Below are 26,374 nucleotides of genomic sequence, written 5' to 3' on the forward strand. Positions count from 1 at the left end.
GCTATGCATTGTCCCAAAAACCTCTCCGACTGCACCACCTTTTTTTTTTTTTCCCATGACTGTGTTTGGGGAATGTTCCGACACTCGGGCAAAACGCAGACGCATTTTTGATTCATGTCCTACCTCCGGGGTTTTGTTGTTAATAAAAATAGCCGCTATGTCTGTGGCCTGCAGGAGGAATGGAGCAAATTCTGTTCGGGATGCTTTACATTAAATCATCGGTATAGAGACAGTCGGTTATGGCTTCCTACATGAAGGAGGAATGATGGAGGAATGCTCATTGCTGGGAAAGAGAAGGGAGAGAAATACTTCCCTCCATGTTTGGGATGAATATTGTGGATTACCCTATCACAGCTGGCTTCCTTTTCAGTATCTCAGGGCAATGTAGTTGGTTACTGATATATGACCCTCCTGAGCGTATAAACTGTTTGTGTACTTTAGAGCAAGGCATGTGGCATCCTTCACCCTTTCAAGGCTTGTACTGTGGTAGCTAATGATGTTCGACTCAAGAACCAATTGTTTTTTTTGTTCATTTTAATAAATCGGTTAAGCCGTCCATCTGAATGGAACTTGTGTGGCCAGTTTTTGTTTGATTGCTTTATAAAATCAAGGCTGACAATTACATAATTTAACCTAATCAAAAAAAGCTCAGCTCCATGTGTTGACTCCTAGTGATGTAAGGCATCAAATAAATAATAAACGACACAATCGAATCACTCTGTAAACAGAACAAGCCTCAGTCTCAACCTTATTGACTAAATTACCTAAAAAAACTATAGTATTCAATTCAATGTCAAACTTTGCCAAGGGGGTCTCCACAGCTAATCATCTCTCTCCACCTATTCCTATCTTCTGCATCCTCAACACTTGCACCCACTAGCTTCATATCCTCATTTATTACATCCATATACCTCCACTTTGGCCTTCCTCTTTGCCTCCTGCCTGGCAGCTCCATGTCCAACATTCTCCTACCAATATACTCACTCTCCTTCCTCTGAACATGTCCAAACCATCTTAATCTGGCAAACGGAAACACTCATTGTACTGGAGAAAAACACACCAAAAAAACTGTGTCTGCGATTAAGGTATGCATCGTGTATGAGTTCATGAGGCACAGTTTGGCCACATCACTGAAAGAGACAGCCTGAAGGATTTGGTTCAGTAAATTGAATCCTAATTGCCATGACTAGCTGTGACATGATGCAGAAAGGACATCAAGCTTTGTTATAGCCAGTAACCTTCAAGAGCTTGGATTGAGAAAGGGGAATTTTAGACTACGAGGAGAAAAGAGATATGAAATATATGGATTGAGATTATGTGAAAACTCTAGTGCAGGTTTGTTAGCTCTCAGACGAGGAAGAACCTCCTTGTTTTTACACACCATGTCAGCTCAATAGCTTTATTTCCATTGAGCAGTCAACATTAATATAAATACCTAGTCCAATATAAAGTGAAAAAGTATTTTCACATGATATTTAGTACAAAATGATGTGATTTGGGATCATACGCAATAATCTATTCATCGAATAATTTCATGATTTTTATTTATTCAATGGCAGAAATCTCAAAAACTGTAAAATGAAGCCAACCTATTATTACAATATTCAGATGAGCTTGCGGTTTTTTAGAATGACTTTTGATGATTTTGCAGATTAGCCTCAGATCTAGACCAAGACTTCATGGTCTGTGACATCATCACAGCACACATTGGGTCAAAGCCCTCTTCGATGCATAGGAATCAGACATGTTTGCAGCTTAATAGAAAGTCATTACATGTGCCTTCACTGTTAGGAGTTGTTCTGAACAATACTGAAGATTCATGTTCTTGCAATTTCACCAAATTCAAGTCGTTTTCCACTAAAAAGGCTCAAAAACAGTAATGCTAGAGGGGCTGATGAGAAAGTCTTTAAGTGTTAACTTCTTACAATTTGAACTTGATCTTACGAAGCTCATTTCCGTCAGCACACCGATAAAAACCCATCAGTACAATTTCATTTCATTTAGGTTTTATGACATTAAATAACAAATCAGCTATTTTTTTTATTTTTTCATTTGGTTACAAAGCAGTGATTTTAATAAAGATGTCCATGTGTAATGACCTGTAAAATCCGTTTCCCCCCTTTTTTAAGCAGTCTATTAGCAAGCTAATAAATATTAATGAACATTAGGTGAGTGCTTTATGAATATTAATGACTAGTAGATGGTGTCAAAACAGGCTATGAGCTGAAGAGGCAAAATATTTGATTTAAAATATATAGAGTAGGTAGGACTCGTAGAGTAAAATCAATTATGTGTTGTAATGATATTTAGGAAAATAATGATTAAATTCGGGTGGCTTAGTGGTTAGCACTGTTGCCTCACAGCAAGAAGGTCCTGGGTTTCGAATCTCGGGTTCGAACAGGGGTGGGCCTTTCTGTGTGGAGTTCGCATGTTCTCCCCGTGCCTGTGTGGGTTTCCTCCGGTTTCCTCCCACAGTCCAAAAACATGTACATTAGGTTGATTGGTAATTCTAAATCGCCCATAGGGGTGAGTGTGAGTGTGTGTGGTTGTCTGTCTATATGTGGCCCTGTGATGGACTGGAGACCTGTCCAGGGTGTACCCCTGCCTTTCGCCCAATGTGCGCTGGGATAGGCTCTAGCAGACCCCCGTGACCCTAATTAGCAATAAAGCGGTTATAGATGATGGATGGATGACTAAATTATAATTTATGGGAAGCATGGGAAGCGTTTACCTTCTCACGGTTCCAGGGACACTGGGCTCAGGATACTGTTTGTGTACAGTGTCATGGGTTCTCCCTGATCTGCATGTGTTTCCTCAGGGTTTTTCAGTTTCCTCCTACCTGTGAATGAGTTTGTGTATGGTGCCATATGATGGACTGGCAACCCACCAGAGTTCAGAGGGCTCTGGATCTGACCCTTCACTTAAAATGAAAGAATGAATAAAATACTAAGATGTTCTGAGATATAGTAAGATATACTGTAGGATTTTAATAAGAAGTGAATCTCTTGCAACACTAAAATTCAGCTGCAAAAAAAAAACCTCTTCCAAATTGAAATGAAATTAATTCCGAAATATATGCATAGCTCCGAAGTCCTTAACATTTCACAAGCCTTGTTTTGAAGCTCCTTAATAAAAGCTGCCCTTTGTTCAACACACTTCTAGGTGCTTTAAACTAATTGAATTCATGTAAAATCCTGTTGCAAAAAGACAGAGAGATGAGATGAACCCGAAGTGGTTTTGCTTTCACAACAAGGCATTTGATCCTCACTATAAGCGAGTCATTCATCTGACAGGATTATAGACACCTACTTCCTCATTATGTTGATGTACCGTTCCATGGTATATTTCTATTAAAAAAAAGAACGCACTGCGTCTACGGTTCGGCGTAATCAGCACACCAGAGCGGGATCTGAATCGTCCACTTCTGCATCGATATAGATCGCCATCTGCTATGGAGGCCGAGACAAAGGAAAGTGATGTGAGACAGACACACACTCATTCCTGATGAAAGGGCTTCACACACGCTGAGGACAGCACACACCACAGCAAGCATGGAAGAAAGCTCAGGTAATTATGTGCAGGGAGCAGGACGCTGTCCTCAAGGGGTCACTGAAGTGCACTCCAAACTCACAGCAGCTGTCAGCTTTTATTGTCCAATCTGGACGGCCTCCTGCGCCCACCGTGACTTTTTATACCTGGAATCTTTCCATTCGGCCTTGCCGGCTGCCGAATCAAAGGCATCAAGGCTTTCGACGTCTCCGCTGACGTCAAATCCCGGCATCAACCCCGATCCCCTGGATTTCAGCAGTATAAAGAGCGATGCATCGGCAGGTCTCTTGTCTCTGCTGCCTGTCAATGAATAACCTTCAGAAAACAGAGTGAGACAGAAAGAGAGAGAGGGAGAGAGAGTTATGTGAAAGATGTGCAAGATGAGATGGAATACTATACAAGGAAATGTCAGGGGAGACTTACGTTCTGTTTTTAATAGGAATTAATGGAATTGTATTAGAAGTCTAATGAGTAAACTTAAGTTAAGGCTTTAGTCAAGTTTGTTTATAAATGAATTATTGATTGTCTGCACTTTTCTCTTCCACTTACACATGCATGACAAAAAAAACCAACAAGCTAAATTGAACAGCTTGTCAAATTGGTCTAAGGAAGATGGGAGTAAACCTAACGTCCTAAAGCTTGCCACAGGGCAAAACAATGCAGTAAAAATGTGCTCATAATACAAACCTCATGCCTTCAAGCACAAAGGCTACGTCGTCATCAGCTCTATGTAGACCATCAAAATCACTACTGGTCATGTAAATGGTTACAAATTGAATGAACTACACAGTCCTGATTTTTGCGCTAGCTTCTTGGTAGGTTTCTTTGAGGCCCACAGGGGTTTTTACTGCTACAGCAGATTTCATGATGGTTAAATCGGCATCTATTATATATTCATAGTGGAAAACTAACATATGTTCTAAATTATTGGAAAGCCTTTTCATGATTTTGGGTGCTTTTCTGCTTTCTGCTTCTGATTCAAGTTAACGCATAATTTATATATACGGTAAATGTTAGATAGAAATAATATAATCATACTTAATAAATTAAAAGTTAAAATTAAGTAAGGAATAAAACACAGCAGGGTGTACCACCTGGCGTCTTTTTTTATTCCTGTTATATCGCAGTCATTTTCCAACAATAACACTATTTTATTGATTAATGAATTACTTTTTAACTGTTACATTTATTTATTTATTTTTTTATTTTAACATAACAGCACATTTACACTGATCATTATGACCACCTGCCTAATATTGTGTTGGTTCCCCTTTTGCTGCCAAAACAGCCTTGACCCATCATGCACTGTGTATTCTGACACCTTTCCATCAGAACCTGCATTAACTTCTTCAGCAATTTGAGCAACAGTAGCTCGTCTGTTGGATCGGACCACATGGGCCAGCCTTCGCTCCCCACGTGCATCAATGAGCCTTGGCCGTCCATGACCCTGTCGCCGGTTCACCACTGTTCCTTTCTTGGACCACTTTTGATAGATACTGACCACTGCAGACCGGGAACACCTCACAAGAGCTGCAGTTTTGGAGATGCTCTGATCCAGTGGTCTAGCCATCACAAGTTGCCCCTTGTCAAACTCGTTAAAATCCTTACGCTTGCCCATTTTTCCTGCTTCTAACACATCAACTTTGAGGACAAAATGTTCACTTACTGCCTAATATATCCCACCCACTAACAGGTGCCATGATGAGGAGATCATCAGTGTTATTCACGTCACCTTTCACTGCTCATAATGTTATGCCTGATCGGTGTATTTATTTGTTTGTTTGTTTGTTTGTTTGTAGCCCTAGATCATGTGGTGCATCTGCATATTAGAATAGAAAATAGAAATGCAATTTGAATTGTAGCCGACTAACCAGTCAAATTCAGCCTTGCTTTTGAACTCTATGCACCACACAAACAAAAATATTTGTTTACTCAGAAATGTATAATAATGGTTATTAAGGGCAGTGCTGGGGCATCCAATTATGCAAAGTTGATTTATTTATTTTTCACTCCCAGATATACCTGCATATCAAAAGGTTTTAATGATAAGCCAGGCTGAGAGGAAATTCATCAGATTCCCCACCCTGAATAGAGAAACACTAGTCCTTCTAAACACTAGCTAAAAACATTGCTCACTATCTATCTGGCTGCTATCTTTTAAACGAATACTCTGCATGAGTCATTGTGTGAAGATCCGCAGATCAGGAGCTTCCGGACAAACCTGTGACAGAAGCTACTACGTAATATCGGAAATCACTGCAAATTCCTGGTATATTCCCACAAAAATTACTGGAAATCCACACCAGTCATGGCCAGCACTTTGGTGGGAATGTGTGTAATAACGTTTCCGATTCAGCCAGACAGTCTGGTGCTGGGAGGAAGCCGCAGAAATGGGAAAGACCCTCAGTGCCTAGCGAGATGCACTCACACATCCGTATCAGGGCAGTGAACATTAAACAGCGCGTGTACAGTAGCTGATGTCGGCTAAGTGAAAGGTCTAATTAGTTTTAGCCCAAAGCCAAGCTCTTTAACTATGGAGGCACCCCATACGTCATTTATCATTGCTCTGGCACTGTTCCAAGAACACTCAACACACACACACACACCACATGTATATAGAGGCATTCTCTCTTCACTTCAAGGCCCATTACCCAAAAGCCCAAATGACTGACAGAGTAGGCATGGGAAAGATGGTGAAAGCCCTTTCAAGCTGACAGTAGTTGATGTGCGGTCGCACTGTTTTACACAGTACAGTACATACAGCACTGTGCCCACAGGGCAGCTAACCAGTCACTTAGCGTTGCTTAGACAGGTGCGGTGTGTACAATTGGACTACCTTTTGTAAGTGTACAGAAAAACCCTGTGTACTGAACATACAGAGTGAATAGAACTGAATGACTTTGAACAAGATGAACACTGCCAGTAGCGTTTTCTGTTTTTAGATATCCGTGAAGCATGTATCATTAAAGCACACCTGTAAAGCAAAGTTTTAGAACGATAAAAAGAGTTTTTCGAGAATTTGAGCTAACCTGACAGGTATCTTTTAAGTCAAGCTAGACAACTAGCTAATCTACAGGATTTGTAAGTTAGTAATTGTTCCTAAACCGCTAGTGCTAGTTAGAAAATGAGGTGAACTGACAGGAATTCTAACTGGAAATTTTAAGCCATATTAATAGACGTTGCGTAATGTTACTTAGATCGCTAAAATGGGGTAACCCGACAGGACGATATTCGAAGACGATATTTTAAGCCATATTCCTAAATGTTTACAATCTTCACTGCTAATTAAATGGCGAAAAGAAGGTAACAGGATATTCGAACAGGATATTTTTAAGTGTCGCTCATAAATGTTCATAATCTTTACTGCTAATGCTAGTTGAATGGCTAAACTAAGGCAACCTGACAGGAATCCGAACAGGATATTTTAAGTGGTGTCTAATAAATGTTCATATCTAGTGCTAGTTAGATAGCTAAATTGAATTGAAGTAACCTGACAGGAATTGTCTCAGGATATTTGAAGATGAATTAGCCAAACTTTCTAAAACGAGTGTTTCTGACAGGATTTTTAAAAAATAAATCCTTACAATCTTCATTGCTAATACTAATCATATAGATGACACAAGGACTAGTTAAATGAACAATGTTATTAATGATCAGCGTCAACTGATCGACTGATATTGAATAATTCAAGTTACTCGATCGAAGATATCCTGAAACTTTTCTAAAATAAGAAACTGATATTTTGCAGAAGTGAACCACAATAATACATACATTGCATTAATGAGCACGGAGTGTAGTCCTTTATCCGGTCTTGTTGCTCAGAACACAAAGCGTCTTCCTGTCTTTATGTTTGCGCTGATAAGCTGCTACACTCATTATTTTCATGAAATGTACCATGACTTGTAAGGTTATTTGGCACATCTGAATGCGCTAATTGAATACATGAAAGTAAATGTTTTGAACAACATGGTTGAAGTGTACGCTGCAAGGGCATCACGATGCACCGCATTCTGATGAGGTTTTCGGCTCCAGCTCTTTCTCTGTATTAGGCAGGAGTTCTCAAATACCGGGAGCGGAATGCTTGAAATGCAAAGTACAAAGATGTTACTATAAATTCACACAACACTAGTTATGTAATATTTATTAAAAAAAAACTGCAACTGCAAATAGTACAACTGCAATTAAGCTCCATTGTAGGCCTTTGGCTAGCGCCTACCATGTGTATTGTCATTTTTAATATCCGGTTTTTACAGGATTTACACTCCCTATGAGCATGTTAGGCCCTGATTAAACCCCATTCAGCTTCATATGGGGCTGATTATTCTTGATTGATTGAGTGGTGCTGACTGTCCCTGAGCAGCAGTGCTTGCAGACCAGCAGGACAGTGGACCTTCTCTCGTTCTCATGGATTGGCAGTTAATAAAAGACAGTCATGTTGAGGTGATAAGGTCAAATTAAAGCCTGCATTCTCTCTCTCTCTCTCTCTCTCTCTCTCTCTCATGTCAGAAGGGCACTTCTCTCCTTTCCCATGCACTTCCTGACTCACCAGCTACACTATTGATACAGCAATTTAGGTGACTCGGAGGAAGCGTGGTGGTGTGAGTGAGCTGTTAGGAGTGATTGACAGCTGCTTGAAAGCTGTGTCTGTGCCTGGTTGCTCACTCCTGCATTCAGGGTGCTTGTGGTTATTGCAGGAGGCAGGAGTGATTTAATAACGCCGCTGTAAGAAATACACTCTGTCGATCAGCCGACAGAGCTAAATTACATTCCAGTTTAATGGCGGCCAGAGCTCACTTCAGCTGCCATCTTCATATTCTGGGTCAGGTCTGGTCCTGCTACTATTCCATATGAATTCAGACGGCTAGACAGTGTGCTTTTTTTTTCTTCTTCTTCTTCTTCTTCTTCTTCTTCTTCTTCTTCTTCTTCTTCTTCTTCTTCTGAGCGTATGTTAATGGGTGGTGTTACATTCAAGGTGCCATCAGTACTTTTTTTGTTTGTCGGTTTTTTCCAGAAAGAAGAAAATAAGTGACCTGAAGCCAATGCAAAATGCTCTTTTAAGCAAAGCAAGTGGGGGCATTTGGCTTGCTACCATGGTTACCTGCTGCCACAAGGAAGAAGACAGCATGAGTAGAAACGGACGGCATGGGTGACACTGTACATATCATTCAACAGGTGAATGGAGAAGCGTTTGGGTTTGTAAGAATTGGATATATTAGTGTTGCCTAGAAACCCTGACTGAGAGATAAGAAATCATGGCATAAATTTTAATCCATTTGAACTTTCTAAAGGGCTTCTTCCTAAAACCACAGAACCATTCCTTAAGGCTCTTTAGTTCTTTTCACACTTGTTAAGCACTAGTTAAGCACTGTAAACTCCGGGTAAATGGACATTCCATTACTCATATTTTATTCACCTGAACAATTAATCCTGGTTATTCATAATCGGACATTTCACACTGTACATTCCTAAACCCTGGCAAATCAACAGCCTTGTGATTTCCCAGCTCTCTACCTACCAAGACATTCTTGTTAAGTCTTGCTACGTCCCGGTTTTCACGTGATATGAGGCACATGCTGTTCAGTTTTTTCCAGGGTGTCTGTTGCTAGGCATCTATCTTTAACATTCTATCATCACATCATTTCACGCTGTGCATGTTTGGCACGTCAACGCTGGGCTAACTGGGTAGTGATAGCTCAAGTAGTTAAGGCTGTTGATCAGAAGGTTGGGATTCAAGCCCCAGCACTGCCAAACTGCCACTGTTGGGCAATTGAGCAAGGCCCTTAACCCTCTTTGCTCCAGGAGTGCTGCATCATAGCTGCACCTACTCTCTGACCCCAGCTTCCTCAGCTGGGATATGCAAAGAAAAGAATTCCACTGTGCTGTAATGTATGTGTGGTGATAATAAAGGCTTCTTCTTCTAACAACACCAAAAGTGGCACTAACCCTGATTTGGAGCAGTTTCATAACCCTGGGTGAAAAGCATTGCAGTTTCATAACCCCGGGTGAAAAGCACTGCTAACCCTGTTTCTAAATTAGAAGTGTGAAACGTTCGTGTACCTGGATTTAAAAGCGATTATAACAAGGGGTTATAACACAGTGTGAAAAGCCTTTTATAGTAGGTCCTAGATGCAGCCTCTCTTTTTTGGGGGGTAGTTAAGAAATCTTATCTTCCCTCCAAGAATTTGTACACAAGAACTCAAGAAAGAAGAAAGAATACAGATAGAAATGGTGCCATTATGTGAAGACATTGGGTTTTGTAAAAAGTCATAGATTGGTTCTATCTAGAAACATGACTGGGATTTTTTCTCCTGCTTAGAATTTTTCTAGAGCATTAGTGGGTGCTAAGTGAAGTGTTTTTTTTCTGAGAGGGTACATAGGTTCTGCACTTTGAGGGTTCCTGGGAACCTTTCTGGATATTTCCTCCACTGGAACAACTGAAAACTTCTCGAGTGTTCTAGATTAAACCTTTTATTTCTTAGAGTGAAAAGTATTTATTACAGAATAGACATAAAATCTAAATACAATACAAACATTTGAACCTATGACCTGCTTTTTTGACAGCTGGTCTAATTAATAGGAATTTTTATTTGATGACGAATCAGCTGAATTAGATAACTCGTGTTCACGGCTATGAAAAATGCCTTGATTACACTTTAAAAAACACAAAAAGCTCATCCACCCTGCATCCGCTCATGGTGGATCTCTAGTGGAAGTAATTATTGTGTGGCTCAGGCCAGGTTCTGATCTTATCGTAGTCCATTTAGCTGGGCGTTTGGCTCCTTCCATTCACTGAGCTGATATATCTACTATGGATCCTGCTGTCATCTGCTAATTGTCTTGGAAAGGTTCTGTTATCTCTAAGCACCACAATTATAGCACAATCCTCTTCTCTCTCACTCTCTCACACACATGATTTGCACTTGACTAGCAACATCATTTTCCTGTCCGGGGTCAGGGACCATCTTTTACTTCCAATTTGGGCAGATCAATATTTCTCCAAGTGGCTTAATCTTATCTTGTTAATGCAATAATGAGGGTAACATGGGTTAAGTTTCTTAGGCGATAAAGCCTTAATTTGTTGATTGTGTGGGAAGAAAAGGAAAGAAGCCAGTATTCCACAATTTCACCCAATATCTATTGATCCCCTAGACAGCCTTTAAATGGCTCATGTCAAAGAAGTCTTCAGGAAAGACATGTCTCGTTCTTGAAAGCACAGATCTTTCTTAAGCGATACACACATGTGCATGTACACTAAGTCAACCATAGGCACTACAAGCACTTTATTACAGTGCTTAGTCTCGAACTCTTAGTCTTGACTGCCAACTAGTGGTGAAATTTGAAACTGTGGCTCCAGCAGTCCAGAGGAAAAAGCTCTCTTATGTAGAAAAGAGCTGTGAAAAGCCACTGATACAACCCCATGAGCAACAGCTACATCCTTCCTGTGAAGCTGTTCACACCTGACCATGGGTTAACCTCATGGTTACACTTTTATTGACCCACAACCCGCCTTTCACACACAATCCCAGTCCTGGAATGCTGTATATCCGTCCTGTATATCCAACCATACAACTGGTTACTACTCAAGATAGAATCGAAACCGGCATTTGTTGCGATTTCCACTCTCATTTGTCACGGAGCAGCTCGGAGCGTGAAGCCTAATGCGTCCTGAATAATTACTCGTCGAATAGATGACACTATTAATATGGCCCTTTTAGCGTGGAGATTTCTCCTTCCATAATTAAATGGTGTGCAACACTGAGCACAGACAGCTCGTGACAGCAGCTTGGCAGGACTCGCAATTTACTTGTTTGTTTCTTTAATGTGTGTGTGTGTGTGTGTGTGTGTGAGCAGGGGGAGCAGTAGGGGAGAGAGAGGAAGAGAGGGAGAGGTGTTCATATGAATGAATCACAAAGCATGAATTACGCATTCTTGTAATTCACCCTACTTATAGTTGATTCACGTCTCATTTCTCTGCTGTATCATGCAGCCATGTCTTGAGATGAGCAAAGTCAAAAGTTCAGAATAGTGGAACTCATGTTAACTGCAGAAATGTCAGATAAAAGTTTTAACCCAGGATCAACACCCTGTTTCGGGGTATATATATGGAAATAACACCCTCCACATACCTGGTTTATAGAATACATATTATTGCGCTGTATTAGTGTTACCAACAAATAAAAGAAGATTATTATTCAATAATGAAGTGTTTTATTTCTCTTATACTATAATAATGTTCCAAGACTAACAGATTTTCTTTTGTGGAAGAACATTGATAAATTCTGCTTTTTACTTTATTTTCTGTGGGATGTCCACTAAACTAGTTCATTCTCATAGTAAAAAAAAAAAAAGAAACGTCATGGTGCTGAGAAACCACAAAGATCTTCATTCTTAAGAAACTCATTCACAAATTTCCCACAGACTGTTGCAAAGTGCTGACACTGGAGACTCTCTGTAAAAAAATGTTAAATAAATGTCTCCTCTCCATTTCAACCATTCTTTAAATCTGTTCATGTGGAGCATCTGCTATTTTAGCTCTTGCTACAGAAGCAATAATGTGAACTTATTTCAAGTTATGAAACATTATTTAGTTGATCCCTTTCCAAAGTCACACCAGAAAAAGTCTTGGATGTGCCCCATAAAGGTTTTGACCTCAAAGGTACATACAGTAAAGTGCCATCTTGCCCACTGTCCTGCACACCGACTGTGTTCCATGCCAAGTGTGAAGGACAGCGCTAATTAGCTGACTATAGGCAATGAGAACAAGCTGAACTATCTAAATTCTTCCTTCCTTTGTTCCTTCCTTTGTTCCGTCCTCCCTGTCTGCCTTCCTTCCCTCCTTTCTTCCTGCCTTCCTTTCTTTCTTCCTTCCCTTCTTTCTGCCTGCCTTCCTGCCTGCCTTCCTTCCCTTCTTTCTGCCTGCCTTCCTTCCTTTCCTCCTTCCTTCCTTCCTTCCTTTCTCCATTCCTTTATTGCTTCCTTTCTTTGTTTGTTCCTTCCTTCATTCCTTCCTTTGTTCCTTCATTCTTTCTCTTCTTCCTTCCTTCCTTCCTTCCCTTCTTTCTGCCTTCCTTTCTTCCCTTCTTTCTGCCTGCCTTCCTTCCTTCCAGCATTCCTTCCTTCCTTCCCTTCTTTCTACCTGCCTTCCTTCCTTCCTTCCTTCCTTCCTTCCTTCCTTCCCTTCTTTCTGCCTTCCTTCCTTCCTTCCTTCCCTTCTTTCTGCTTGCCTGCCTTCCTTCCTTCCTTCCAGCATTCCTTCGTTCCTTCCTTCCTTCAGACTCTTAGCTGCTGCTTTAAATGATAGCATTGATCAACTTTCCATAAATAAGCAAGTGCTTCTTCAGCACTGTGATGAAAGCAGTAACTCAGCTCTTATCCCATCTCAGTTTGAATCAGATCACTCTGAACTGCAGCAGTATGCAATCACAGGGAAATACAGTGGCCTGGAAGTGGGTACTACACTCACGTAACACTACCAAGCTTCTGAACTCTGGATGCTCTCTCTTTGCAGATTAGAGTCAGAGCTGTTATGCCCCAGGCGCTAAACTTGGACTGGAAACGCTCTGTTGTTGCCTTGTGTGAAGTGGACTTTGTGCTTCCGTCAAACAAACCTGAATCACTGACAGCCACAGAGATTGACAAGGGATAACAAGCGTGCTGGAAAGTGTGATATTTGATAATGCTTTGGAAAAGTTCTTTAGACACCTATTACATGAATAGTGGTATTTTTTTCAGGTTTATATTCATAGCATTTGGCATACAACTTTATCGAGAGCAACTTGCCTTTATCTCATATGTACAACTGGCCAATCGAGGGTTAAGGGCCTTGCTCAGGGGCCCAGCATTGGTGGTCCTGGGATTCACAACTTTCTGATCTGTAACCACTCAGCTACCACATCCTGTATAATATTGTCTTATTATATACCACCAGCAAATATGTACATGAAAAGATAACCTAATAACTTCCCTTAGGTGATTACTGTACAGTAAGTTTGCTTTGAGTAAACTGGTTACCATTAAAAGGGGCCTTGTGTAGATAGGGGAGAAATAGAGGACCCTAGAGGGCCAAAATCATCTGATGTTTGAATCCTGACCACAAGTCTTGAAGTGAGTTAGAGCAGTTTGGAATAGTTGTCTGCATATGCAATATGGTGCTATATTTTGGCACATGACAAGGTCTCTCTCTCTCTCTCTCTCTCTCACACACACACACACACCCACACTATGGCCAAGCAGGTTTACATATTGCCATGGTACGGCTAATTTGGTAATGGTGTCCCATATGGCAGAGCGACACATTAATTATTAATCAGCTTGATTGAATGGCAGACATGATAAAGGGGCTGTCCAATTAGAACACACACTTCACTGATGCACCACAGGAGAAAGAAAGCAAACAAAATGAGCAAGAATCACACTCAGACAAGCGTACTGAAGTGTTAGATACAAGAAGAGGTGTGTGTTCTATATGAAGTGAGAATAGTCCAGGAAGTCACATGTAGGGACAAGAGGAAGACGGGAAGTGTGTATAACTGTGGAATCATTTATTCATTTATGTGTGTGTGTGTGTGTGTGTGTGTGCAAGAGAGAGAGTGTGTATATACACACAGATGCAGTGTTTTAATGATGTCTGGGACACATGATGGCGTCATTGTGTGGACTCCCAGAGCTAATGGGATCAGCACAGAGCTGCTCTTGAGACTCGGTTTCAGAAAATGACGCACAGCCCATAGGTGGGGAGAGAGAGAGAGAGAGAGAGAGAGAGAGAGAGAGAGAGAGATGAGAGCGGGAGATAATGAGAGAGAACAATGTCTGAGGAAAGAATCAGGGACTGACAAATTCATGGCTTGTAAGGATTTATAGATGGATGGATGGATGGATGGATGGATGGATGGATGGATGGATAGATAGATAGATAGATAGATAGATAGATAGATAGATAGATAGATAGATAGATAGATAGATAGAATTGAGTATACAATATATATTTTATATTAAGAATTTATTAGGATGGTTTCTACATAAGCTTATTCAAGTAATGATTAAATTATCACATGGCAACGCATCAGAGCATCAGAACGAGGGAGAAAAATGTGATCTCAGTGACTTAGACATGACATGTGGCATGGCTGTTGATGCCAGATGGGCTGGATTGAGTATTTCAGAAACTGCTGATCTCATGGGATTTTCACACACAACAGTCTCTAGAGATTACACAAAATGGAGCAAAAAGCAAGAACTATCCAGTGGCAGTTCTGTTATGTAGATGAGAGAGGTCAGTGTGGAGAAAAGCTAGACTGTTTACGCTGACGTGAAAGGCTACGGTAACTCACATGATATATACTCTATATTTATGGCAATTAGCAGACACTCATACAGGGCGACTTTATATTTTATCTCATTTTATCTCATTTTATACAACTGAGCAATTGAGGCTTAAGGGCTTTGCTCAGGGGTCCAGCCGTGGCAGCTTGGTGGTGCTGGGATTCGAACTCACTGTCTCTCAATCAGTCTTCCTTAGAATCAGTCTTATCTTATCTTATCTTATCTTATCTTATCTTATCTTATCTTATCTTATCTTATCTTATCTTATCTTATCTTATCTTATCTTATCTCTTATCACTACTCTTTATAACCAGACAGAAGACCACACAGAGCTCAACTCCTGTCAGCCAAGAACAGTCTCTGCATATATCAGCATGATTCGATGCCCTGCACTACCTCATGATTGGCGGATTGTATAACCTATTGATTTATATTTGATTCACAAAGGTCTGTTTAGATTTTATCAATCCTTACACATTATAACCTTCTATCCCTAATAAGTGAAGTTTAAGTTCAGCAGCTTGATCTGAGAGGATGGACACAGGAACATGATCACATCCTTGTTGGTTTCATGATTAATAGCATTGCAACATTTTTGGATATAAGATGTTTTTTAATGTCTATATGACACAACACGTTTTCGCTGACCGTCTACATGACTGATGGACAGCAACACTACTTCTGGTTGGGGTCTCTTCAATTGAAGGCCACTCAGTGCCACTGAGGATGGCACCATGTGGACAGCCTGGAGATAGATGGGATTGCTGTGGATAGTGTGACATGGTGAGCATGGAAGTGGCTTGGAACTGTTAGTTGATTAGTTGTGAAAAGGCTGTAAGTGTAAATAATCTTATGTTTTTCTCAATCATTGATTATGATGTGTTAAAAGACATGTCAATGAAGAGGTCTGGGGGAAAAAAACTAAATAGAAAATCAGCCCAATGGAATTCAAGTCTACAGTCAGGGCTAGAAAGAATGATCTTATTCTGTGAATTTTTCTTATGACGATTGGTGGTGCTGTTGCTCTTGGGTCCATTTATTAACAGCAAGTAATCAAATGCCATCAATAAAAACCATATATTATTGCCTATTTATTTTTTTAAAAGACATGAGGGCTTAGCACATGCTAGCACGTTTATATCATCCACCCCGGCTCGGCTCGATCCACTCAAAATACGGGTCTCCTGTTCTAGTGGGTGTGAATGAGACAAATTCATGTTACAAGTTTTAGAGTGTACATCCAACTTTATTGATATAGATATAAAATGGTCTTTTGTTCGCTAAAGCTGCCCTCATGGCTTAACATGCAATGCAATCAGTCCAGCGCATGTCTGTTTTTGATTAACCGCACGGCTAGTTTGTAATCTTTAATATGCTAGCAATTTTTTGAAAGGAGGGAGAGAAAATGACCTGCCTGTCTGACTGTAATACATTTGCCACCCATAACTCATAAACATAGAAGTAATCTTCCATGAAAACCAATTTATTCAATTTGCTGAGGGATTTGTGTGGGTGTGTATTTATTGACTGACTAAATCATTCATAAACATACCAGTAGCAGTTCTCCTGGCACTCGGGTGCAGTCACACTAGAGGCAGGGTTATGGTCTAGCTGGTGAGTCAATTTATTTATCGCAGAGCTTCATCATAAAAAAAAAAAAAAAACATATTAAAAAAAATGCTTGATGACACTTACAAACAATTACAAGTGTTCAGATTTCAGCATTTCCGCTTCCTCACAAGTCATCAGCTTTATTTAATTCTGCCCATGTCTTCCCCATCACATGTTAAGCTATTTTCATTTTGCCATGCTCCAAGCTCAACCAATGCCTCCTCCCTGACACATATTCCTATCTCATGATGTAGGTCATGACCTTAATCATCTTCCTTTACTACCTGGCAAGAAAATAGCCTGTGACCATGTCACTCCCCACCCTACACTCTTTAAAAAAGATTGCATCTAGCACCCTAAAGGGTTTCTTGGGTTGTTCCATGTACAACCATGAAATAGTCACAAGGCTAACACATCCTTAAGCTCACTTAAGTAAGCTGGTCAAGGTATAAATCGTGAACGCTGTGAACATTCTTAGGTGAGAATACAGCTAGAGGAAGCCGGAGAACCTGGAGGACATGAACCCATACAGACATGAAACTCTACAGATAGTAATCAACCTGAAATCTTGGAGCTGTGATGCTGCAGTTCAACTCACTGCACCACTGGGAACATCCTTTATCTGAAATTATTGAAATGTTGTCAGGGCTTCAAGCAAAATGAGAGAGAACATTGGACTTGCTGATATCCACAGTCTGATAAAATGATATGAAAGCAGTTGAAAACAAAGCAAAACAATATAAGCGGTTAGAGCTAAAGATTGAATGGTAGCTTGAAACAATATCTATTAGAAATAACAATATATATATATATATATATATATATACATATAGCTGATAGTTTATTAACTATGCTGCTGAAAAATTGGAAAAGGTTTTCCATCTACTGCTATGAATCTTGATCCGGTCGTGATGCGGCTAAACGACTGACAACGGATCATAAACTCACTTAAAAAATTCCAAAGCTAAAGTATCTAAAAAATGTTCTAGACCTCGCTTATTGAAGATCATCAAGCTGTCAGTTTAATAAGGTGTTTTAACTGAATTGCTGGAGGCAGTTGTATCTTTAAGTGGGTGATCCTCAAGCTATACAAAGCATTTTGTTGAACGTAGCTGAGAACTCAGTGTCAAAGTGGGTCAGAGTGGGCGTATGAGGCAGGGGTTGTGAAATCCCGGGGCAACAGCAACAGAGTGAATCTAGTCTTAAAATATACAGCAACTGATTACTGTTTGAGACAAGTTTCTTTAAACATGAACCATTACAATTTCCTCCAATTACACGCATTTAAGGAAATAATTTACCTGAAGAAAGGCAAGAGTTTTCACGGTGAGATGCTTCAAATTGTTATTTACAGCCATGAGCTAATCACTGATGGCTAAGCATTCTCAAGGTAATTATTGTCATCACTCTGTCACGTTAGTCCCTTAGCCTGATGTTTATAAGCAAGCGCTTTTATGTAGCTTGACCTTCTGGAGTTGTGGTTGCTATAATGGCACTGCTATGGGGCAGTTACATACCTCTGTGTTCTGGAGAAGGGACTATGAGCGTCTGCTCAGTAAATTGTGTGCCTCTGAGCAGATTGAGGAACATAACCGTAAACACTGATTGTAAAAACAACACCTGGCAACAAGGAAGACATTAATATTGAATAATATTAAAGTTGCCGCGGTTCATCTATTACACTCTTCCAATCGACTCTGGAGGTCAGGAGGTTCGTGGTGGTATGTTTGACATGGCTCCCTCATCACATACATCCCCCCAAACGCTTGCGACTTCAGAGGTGTTTAGAGCTTGATGGATAGCACTATACAGGAACTTTACCCCATGTTGTGAACTGATGGATGTTTGTTCCCCTGTGGTGGTGGCACTGATGGTGTACTCATTACTCTTGTTCTTGGGCTTGGAGCAAATTCTTCTGTGTTAATTGTCCTAATGAATGAAGCTTTGCCGACAAATCCAAGCTTTCACTTTTGCCCCCAGCTTTCACTAATCAGGTCTGGGTACAAAAAAAAAAAAAATAATAATAGGTCTGCAGTTTCCAGCTGTGAACAACAGGGAACCAAGCTTATTGTCCCAATTTTTAGCATCTTGGTATGAAAACAAACAGATCGTGAGCTTTCATGTGACTGTTAGTTAGGAACTTTCGGGTCAACTAGGTGCGGGGGGTGTAAAATATAATTATTCTTAGTGTTAGTCTAAGTCTACATCCTGTGGGTTGCAGAAAGTAAAACAAAAAATGAAAACAGTTTCTGAATAAACAGTTCCTGTGGGTTATTGTCTGTGAGGATGTCCACCACATGTCCGCGTAGATTTCTTCAAAGATTTCCAGTTTCTTTGCACTGCTCCAGTAGGTATACTGGCGAGGATAATAAGTGGAAGTGGCAGCTCAGTGGTCTACTGATTGGAAGGTTGTGAGATCAATTTACAGGACCTCTAAGCTGCCACTGCTGGGCCCTTGAGCAAGCGCAGCTGTATACACTCTGGATAAGGACAAATGTACTGTAAACTTAATAAGTGTGATTATATGCATGCTGGTGCCCTGCAATAGACTGGCCTTCCTTCTAGGGTGTATTTTCTGCCCCACACCCAGTGTTTCCAGTATAAGCTCCGGATCTACACGGCCCTGCCTAGGATAACGACAGTTACTAAAAGCGAGTGAGTGAGTGACTGAGTGAGTATCAAAATAAACACTTGTCCTTGTAATTATTTTTGTAAAATCAGCTTAGGAATATTTTGAACCCTTCCACATATCCTTGTATGTCTCATCCCTTAGTTTTTGTATTATTTCTCTGGCTTTTTGTGCTTAAGACATCATCCTCAAACGCGCCCCCGTTACAAGCCGCCACTTTCAGCTGCTTCCTTTTGTGAATGTCACCGAACAACTAACAAGCGTTCCAACTTAACCAGTTCTCTTTTCCTATCTTCTACTCAATACTGCTGCGAGCTATCAGTTCACTCCCCAGCTACCTGTCAATAGATGAGTCACCAACACTAGTGAGAGAGAGACAGAGAGAGAGAGAGAGAGAGAGAGAGAGAGAGAGCTGCTAGGGAGAGAGACAGCGATAGAATGAGAGTGATAATGCATGAATAAGTATACAGACACACATAGAGAGAACAGGAAAGAGAAAGGTTTGTAATGAAAGGCCAGGCCCACAGAGGGGATCAGGCAGAATGTGTGATGTGGTCTTTCATATCAAATGTAGCTCTCTCTCTCTCTCTCTCTCTCTCTTTCTCTAAATTTTTCTCTCCCAAACCTGCTCACTCATAGCCTCATATGAAAGCAGCAATATTGAGCCGACATCGCCAATTACACCAGAGTGCCTTTGAAATCTTGATTCCGATTGGTCAGTTGTTTTTTATTGTAGTCCATTCTTCCTCATGTATCCCTGACTAACTACCAAAGTAATCAAGCACACCTTAGGTAATAAATTTTGCAGTACGAAAAGAGAAATGTAGTTACCTGAAACTATTTAAACCCATTCATTAAAAATGTATGGATCCAGCAACTTTAAATGTGTTTGTGTGGCTCTAAAAATCTAATAAAGTCTCACTGAAATATACAGCAGCAGCAAAAATAAATAAATAAAAATAAAAATAAATAAAAATAGCTGGAGTCGCACCAGAGAATTCTCCGGTTTTGAAATTACACTGGAATGTTGATTAACTTCAATACTCCCACAGTCAATATTCCAACCGACGTCATTCGGTGCCTACTCACAGGCCTGTACTCATAACTCGTTTATAATAATCCATAAATCTTCGCCCCTTCACTTGCACTCTGTGAGTAAATGAACACAAGCTCTAAAGCGGGTGGTAGCTCAGCTGTCACGGAGCCAGAGCCGAGAAAATCAACAAGTCGCATACCACATACCTACACACTCTTACGCTCTAACACATTCTTAGAGTACACACACTGCTGTGTGCACAACAGTGCTCACGATTCCGACCCTCAGCATCCCCGGGAGGCCAGACCTTAGCATAATGCAGCAGTCTGACTTAATCACTCTGTTGCATAAAACTTGGAGCATTTTCCTATTTGGTCTATTTTCGTCGGAGAGGTTGCTTGTGCGATGTCATTACAACTAATTCACTTGAACTTTGTCTGAAAGTGCGTATGAATATGTAGATGTTGAAGCAACTTGGTTTCTATGCATATTTTAAACACCATCTCAGAAAGAGAGACGCTTCTTAAATATGGATAAGCCGTAAGCTGCATTTCACTGAAGATACACACGCAGTCGAGTGTAAAAAGACTGGCAATAAAAAGGATGAGAAGCAAGGTTATGTTTTCGTGATTCTGTTACAATATTAACAGCAAAATAATACCAATTTCCCTTATGGAGTTATTATTTTTAATACACTCGTGTTTCATCATATTAAAAATACACAGCATGGAAATGAGATATACAGCTACAGAAGACCCTTGAGCATCCTTGATCTCTTACACCCAGCTTATTACAATCCAGGAAGTCTGGCAGATGATTACCCAAGTCATCAGTCCCCATGATGACCTGCTCACTACTATGAGGAAGCAAAAACTGAGATGAGATGGTCACATCACCAGATCATCATGCCTTGCGAAGATCATCCTACAAGGAGGCAGAAAACGAGGGAGACAAAAGAAAAGATCCAGAAGTGGACTCATTTAAAACTCAGCGAGACAGTGAGAGCTGCCAAGGACAGAAAGAAGAGAGAGAGGTGGTAAATACATCATCTGTGGTGCCCCAACGATCCTCTGGGGTTATGGGATGGGATGGGATGGGATCAGATAGGATAGGATAGGAAATTATAGGATAGGATAGGATAGGATAGGATAGGATAGGATAGGATAGGATAGGATAGGATAGGATAGGACAGGAAATTATAGGATAGGATAGGAATTTATAGGATAGGATAGGATAGGATAGGATAGGATAGGATAGGATAGGATAGGATAGGAAATTATAGGATAGGATAGGATAGGATAGGATAGGATAGGATAGGATAGGATAGGATAGGATAGGACAGGAAATTATAGGATAGGATAGGAATTTATAGGATAGGATAGGATAGGATAGGATAGGATAGGATAGGATAGGAAATTATAGGATAGGATAGGATAGGATAGGATAGGATAGGATAGGACAGGACAGGAAATTATAAGATAGGATAGGATAGGATAGGATAGGATAGGATAGGATAGGATAGGATAGGATAGGATAGGATAAGATAGGATAGGATAGGAAATTATAGGATAGGATAGGATAGGATAGGATAGGATAGGATAGGATAGGATAGGATAGGATAGGATAAGATAGGATAGGATAGGATAGGATAGGATAGGATAGGATAGGAAAGGATAGGAAATTATAGGATAGGATAGGAAAGGATAGGAAATTATAGGATAGGATAGGATAGGATAGGATAGGATAGGATAGGATAGGATAGGAAATTATAGGATAGGATAGGATAGGATAGGATAGGATAGGATAGGATAGGATAGGATAGGATAGGATAGGATAGGATAAGATAGGATAGGATAGGATAGGATAGGATAGGAAAGGATAGGAAATTATAGGATAGGATAGGATAGGATAGGATAGGATAGGATAGGAAATTATAGGATAGGATAGGATAGGATAGGATAGGATAGGATAGGATAGGATAGGATAGGATAGGATAGGATAGGATAAGATAGGTTAGGTTAGGAAATTATAGGATAGGATAGGATAGGATAGGAAATTATAGGATAGGAAATTATAGGATAGGATAGGATAGGAAATTATAGGATAGGATAGGATAGGATAGGAAATTATAGGATAGGATAGGATAGGATAGGAAAGGATAGGATAGGAAATTATAGGATAGGATAGGATAGGATAGGAAATTATAGGATAGGATAGGATAGGAAATTATAGGATAGGATAGGATAGGAAATTATAGGATAGGATAGGATAGGATAGGATAGGATAGGATAGGATAGGATAGGATAGGATAGGATAGGAAATTATAGGATAGGATAGGATAGGATAGGATAGGAAATTATAGGATAGGAAATTATAGGATAGGATAGGATAGGATAGGATAGGATAGGATAGGAAATTATAGGATAGGATAGGATAGGAAATTATAGGATAGGATAGGATAGGAAATTATAGGATAGGATAGGATAGGATAGGATAGGAAATTATAGGATAGGATAGGATAGGAAATTATAGGATAGGATAGGATAGGATAGGAAATTATAGGATAGGATAGGATAGGATAGGATAGGATAGGAAATTATAGGATAGGATAGGATACATACACTCATGCTGTGTCTGTATGACTTCCTTCCAACTCTCCTGGATCCTTACAGTTGTAAGGAGTTTTCCTCCGGTCAAACCTGTGCTTATATTGATAGTTTTATTAGCAAACCTATGCTTAATATTATAACGTGTCTGTTATTACTGTTCTTTATCTGATAGCTATAGATTCTTCAGATCGGGTCTGGAGACTGACAGCATCATGGAAGGACTTAATATCAATTTTCTGTGGCTTTTGTTTCATGTTTTGAATTATTAATTCAGTTCAAGACATCCACCTTTTATTTTTACATTCAAATTTTTGGAGAATAACTAAAAAAAATTAGGAGAATTTTGATAATAGGGGTTTAATTTTTTGATAATAGCAAAATAGGGATTTTCTTTTTCTTTTTTTTTTCTGATTACCACACAAAGGGGGATGCAAACTTTTGCACACCACAATGTTCACAGCATGGCCGATTGTTTTTTATTGAATCTCTGTGACAGCTGAAGAAACAAGTGCAGGCAGTTTTTGTGATCTGACGGAGAGAAGACGAGAATGACTCAAGCTATGACAAACATGTGAAGAAGATGGAAAACATATAGACTCAAATGATGATGAAGAAAAAAAAAACAGAAACCAGAAATTGTTTCCTTGGAGATCCATTGGGCAACAGTGACATATAGAGAGTAATAGTGCTGTGTGTGTGTGTGTGTATGAACTGTGTATGAACTGTGTGTCCATGTCTGCCTTCATGCTCATGTACAGTTTTGGAGGTTTTAAAGGGTGGGTGTGGAAGACTTTCTTGACCTCAGGCCCTTATTGGAATATCCTTATGTTTCTTGTTTAGTTGTGACTTGTGGTGAAATAACTTACACATACTGTGCCTTGAGACTTGACTGTCATTACTTGGGTATTCTTGAGATTGATTGTCTAGACTTGGGACTTGACCTGGGACCTTTCTGTTTTTACTTGGGATTTAATTAGGACTTAAACTGGGACCTACCTGTCCCTAGATCAGAAGTTCACTTCACTTGGCACTTGTATGTCATTACTGAGGACTTGACTTCCTGCTTGCCCGTCTAAATTAGACTTGAAATGGGACTCTGGATCCTTAGTACACTTGCCCAGATCCCTAATACACTCACCCATTTAGTCCTACTCATAGAGTATCTCATCACATCTGGTCATGCTCTTTACGTCTATGAATAGCAGTGTCCACAAGACTTTCACACAATTACACACTCACACACATGCTCCCCCCAGACTATAGACAGGAGCTCAATTATTGCCAATTCCTTTCTCTTTACCACCCTTTCAGATTCTTGACTCAAGGTCAGCTACCGACGCCCTCCTTGGGGCCGCTCCTAACCCCCCAGGCCACAGATACAATTAACAGACTTTAAATAAACAGGTGTCTGCTTACCTTTTTATTGTGGCCTGGTCTCTGTAACCCGGTAGGTTTGTAATCCAAGTCCAGGTTGTTGGGTCTTTTGCTGGCCTGTTAAGTCCCGGGTTTCGGCACCACTAAAATATGTGAGACTTGACATGAGACATGATTATTTTTACTGTTTTCACTAGGGACTCCTCTGTAAAGCTGCTTTGAGACAAGGTCCATTGTTAAAAGCACAATTTGAATTGAATTGATTATTTGCTTTACATTTGAGTTAGGACCTGACTTGTGACTTGATTGAGAATTTTCTGTCTTTACATGGAAGTTAAAATTAGGACTTTAAAGACTTGTTTGCCTTTACATGGCAGCTGACTAACCCACATTTACTCACCCACATTTAAGCTTTGACGTATGACTGGACTTTTTCCTGAACAGAGGAATTGTCTATCTTTAACTGGGACTTAATTTGGGACTTGGCATTGCATCTGGCATTACTCATAACTTGACTTGGACTCAAGTCTAGTCTAGACAACTTCTTCTTCTTCTTCTTCTTTTGGCTTTTCCTTTCAGGGGTCGCCACAACGAATCATCTCTCTCCACCTATCCCTATCTTCTGCATCCTCAACACTTGCACCCACTAGCTTCATATCCTCATTTATTACATCCATATACCTCCACTTTGGCCTTCCTCTTTGCCTCCTGCCTGGCAGCTCCATGTCCAACATTCTCCTACCAATATACTCACTCTCCCTCCTCTGAACATGTCCAAACCATCTTAATCTGGCCTCCCTAAAAAACGTCCAAGATGAGCTGTCTACTTGTTCCTAATCCTTGTCACTCCCAAAGAGAACCTCAACATCTTCAGCTCTGCTACCTCCAGCTCTGACTCCTGTCTCTTCCTCAGTGACACTGCCTCTAAACCACACAGCATGGCCGGTCTCACCACTGTCTTGTACAAGTCTAGTCTAGACAACTTGTTTCTTGCATATTACTGGCAAATGACTGACTTCTTCAAACCTGTTTTCAACTGTGGGAAAAAACGTGACCTAAAACATTGAATACAGCTTTAGTGAAATGCAAGAATTCACTGTTTTACAAAGTTTTTTTTTTTTTACTATGGCGTGCCTGTCAACATGTGGGTGAAATTCAACCCACACATCACTTGTTCGCAGCATGTATTACTAACAACGCTTCTGCTTTACCATCTTCGCGACGCACACTGAGTTACTGAAGTGGAGGCACGCGCTGTAGATGTGGTGGTTATATCGGGGAAGAATGCGTTCAATCTTCTTTTTTTATTTTGACTTTAAATGGAGATACACTGACAATGACTGTGTTTTCGTACCTCCCTCAGCTCTGAGGATGTATAGTCCCTGGAATGAAAGGTCAATTATAATCTGATTTGGTTTCCTTTAGCAACAGAAATGATGTATAAAGCTTCTTATGATAGATAAATCATTTACGGCATGAATACACTCGTGTGAAAAACAATGAAACAAAGGCAAACTGCAGTGATTCATATTACAGTGTACTATTATAAGGTATCGGAATATAGTGTTACCTTGATATTTACACTAAAATCCAGTTAAAGTGACGTCAGTGAGGAAACATGTGTTGTACATTTTATTCTGTTATTTTAAGACATTTTTTATACTTACACCGATCAGGCATAACATTATGACCACCTACCTAATAGTGTGTTGGTCCCCACTTACAGCTCTGACTCAATGAGGCATGGACTCAGAGGGACATGAAGAACTCATAGACAATAACCTGAGCTCAGGAGACCAAGATCATTGGTTGAAGTAGTAGTTACACATACAGTAGGTGCATCTAATAAATATCCGATGTCACCTAGATGAGGATGGGTTCCTTTCTGAGGGCAGTTCCTCTGATGGTTTTTCTCTTCTTATCATGTCAAGGAGTTTTTCCTTGCCACCAACACCTCTGGTTTACTCACAGGGATAAATTTACTATCTAGAATTTAGAATTTAAGAATGTCCAAGGTGCTAAAAAGTGAATTGAATTATACATTATACTGTTAGGAATAAAACATGACGTGCCGTTAAGGGAAAAATAATCAACGATGTGATGATGTGATGCGGTCTGTTTCTGTTAAAACCCAGAATCGGATTTTTTCCCCAATAACAATAACCCATTCTGAAATGTTTTACACTACAGTTTGCCAACAATGCCAATCTATTATTATTGATTTGTTATTTATGATTGATTCAT

The 26,374-nt window shown here is 40.1% G+C and overlaps 1 protein-coding gene across 1 annotated transcript in view; it reads right to left on the reverse strand.

Moving 5' to 3' along the window:
* Window positions 1-1,858: 1,858 nt before the first annotated feature.
* The window catches only part of kcna4 (potassium voltage-gated channel, shaker-related subfamily, member 4), a 257,062-nt gene continuing 232,546 nt past the window's right edge, over window positions 1,859-26,374 (reverse strand). Inside the window, exon 4 of the mRNA XM_058381850.1 lies at window positions 1,859-3,864. The gene's annotated coding sequence lies outside the window, so the exon portion shown is untranslated. The remainder of the gene's footprint in view (window positions 3,865-26,374) is intronic.

This window comes from Hemibagrus wyckioides, linkage group LG27 (assembly GCF_019097595.1).
Source record: "Hemibagrus wyckioides isolate EC202008001 linkage group LG27, SWU_Hwy_1.0, whole genome shotgun sequence".
In the NCBI taxonomy this organism is placed as follows: domain Eukaryota; kingdom Metazoa; phylum Chordata; class Actinopteri; order Siluriformes; family Bagridae; genus Hemibagrus; species Hemibagrus wyckioides.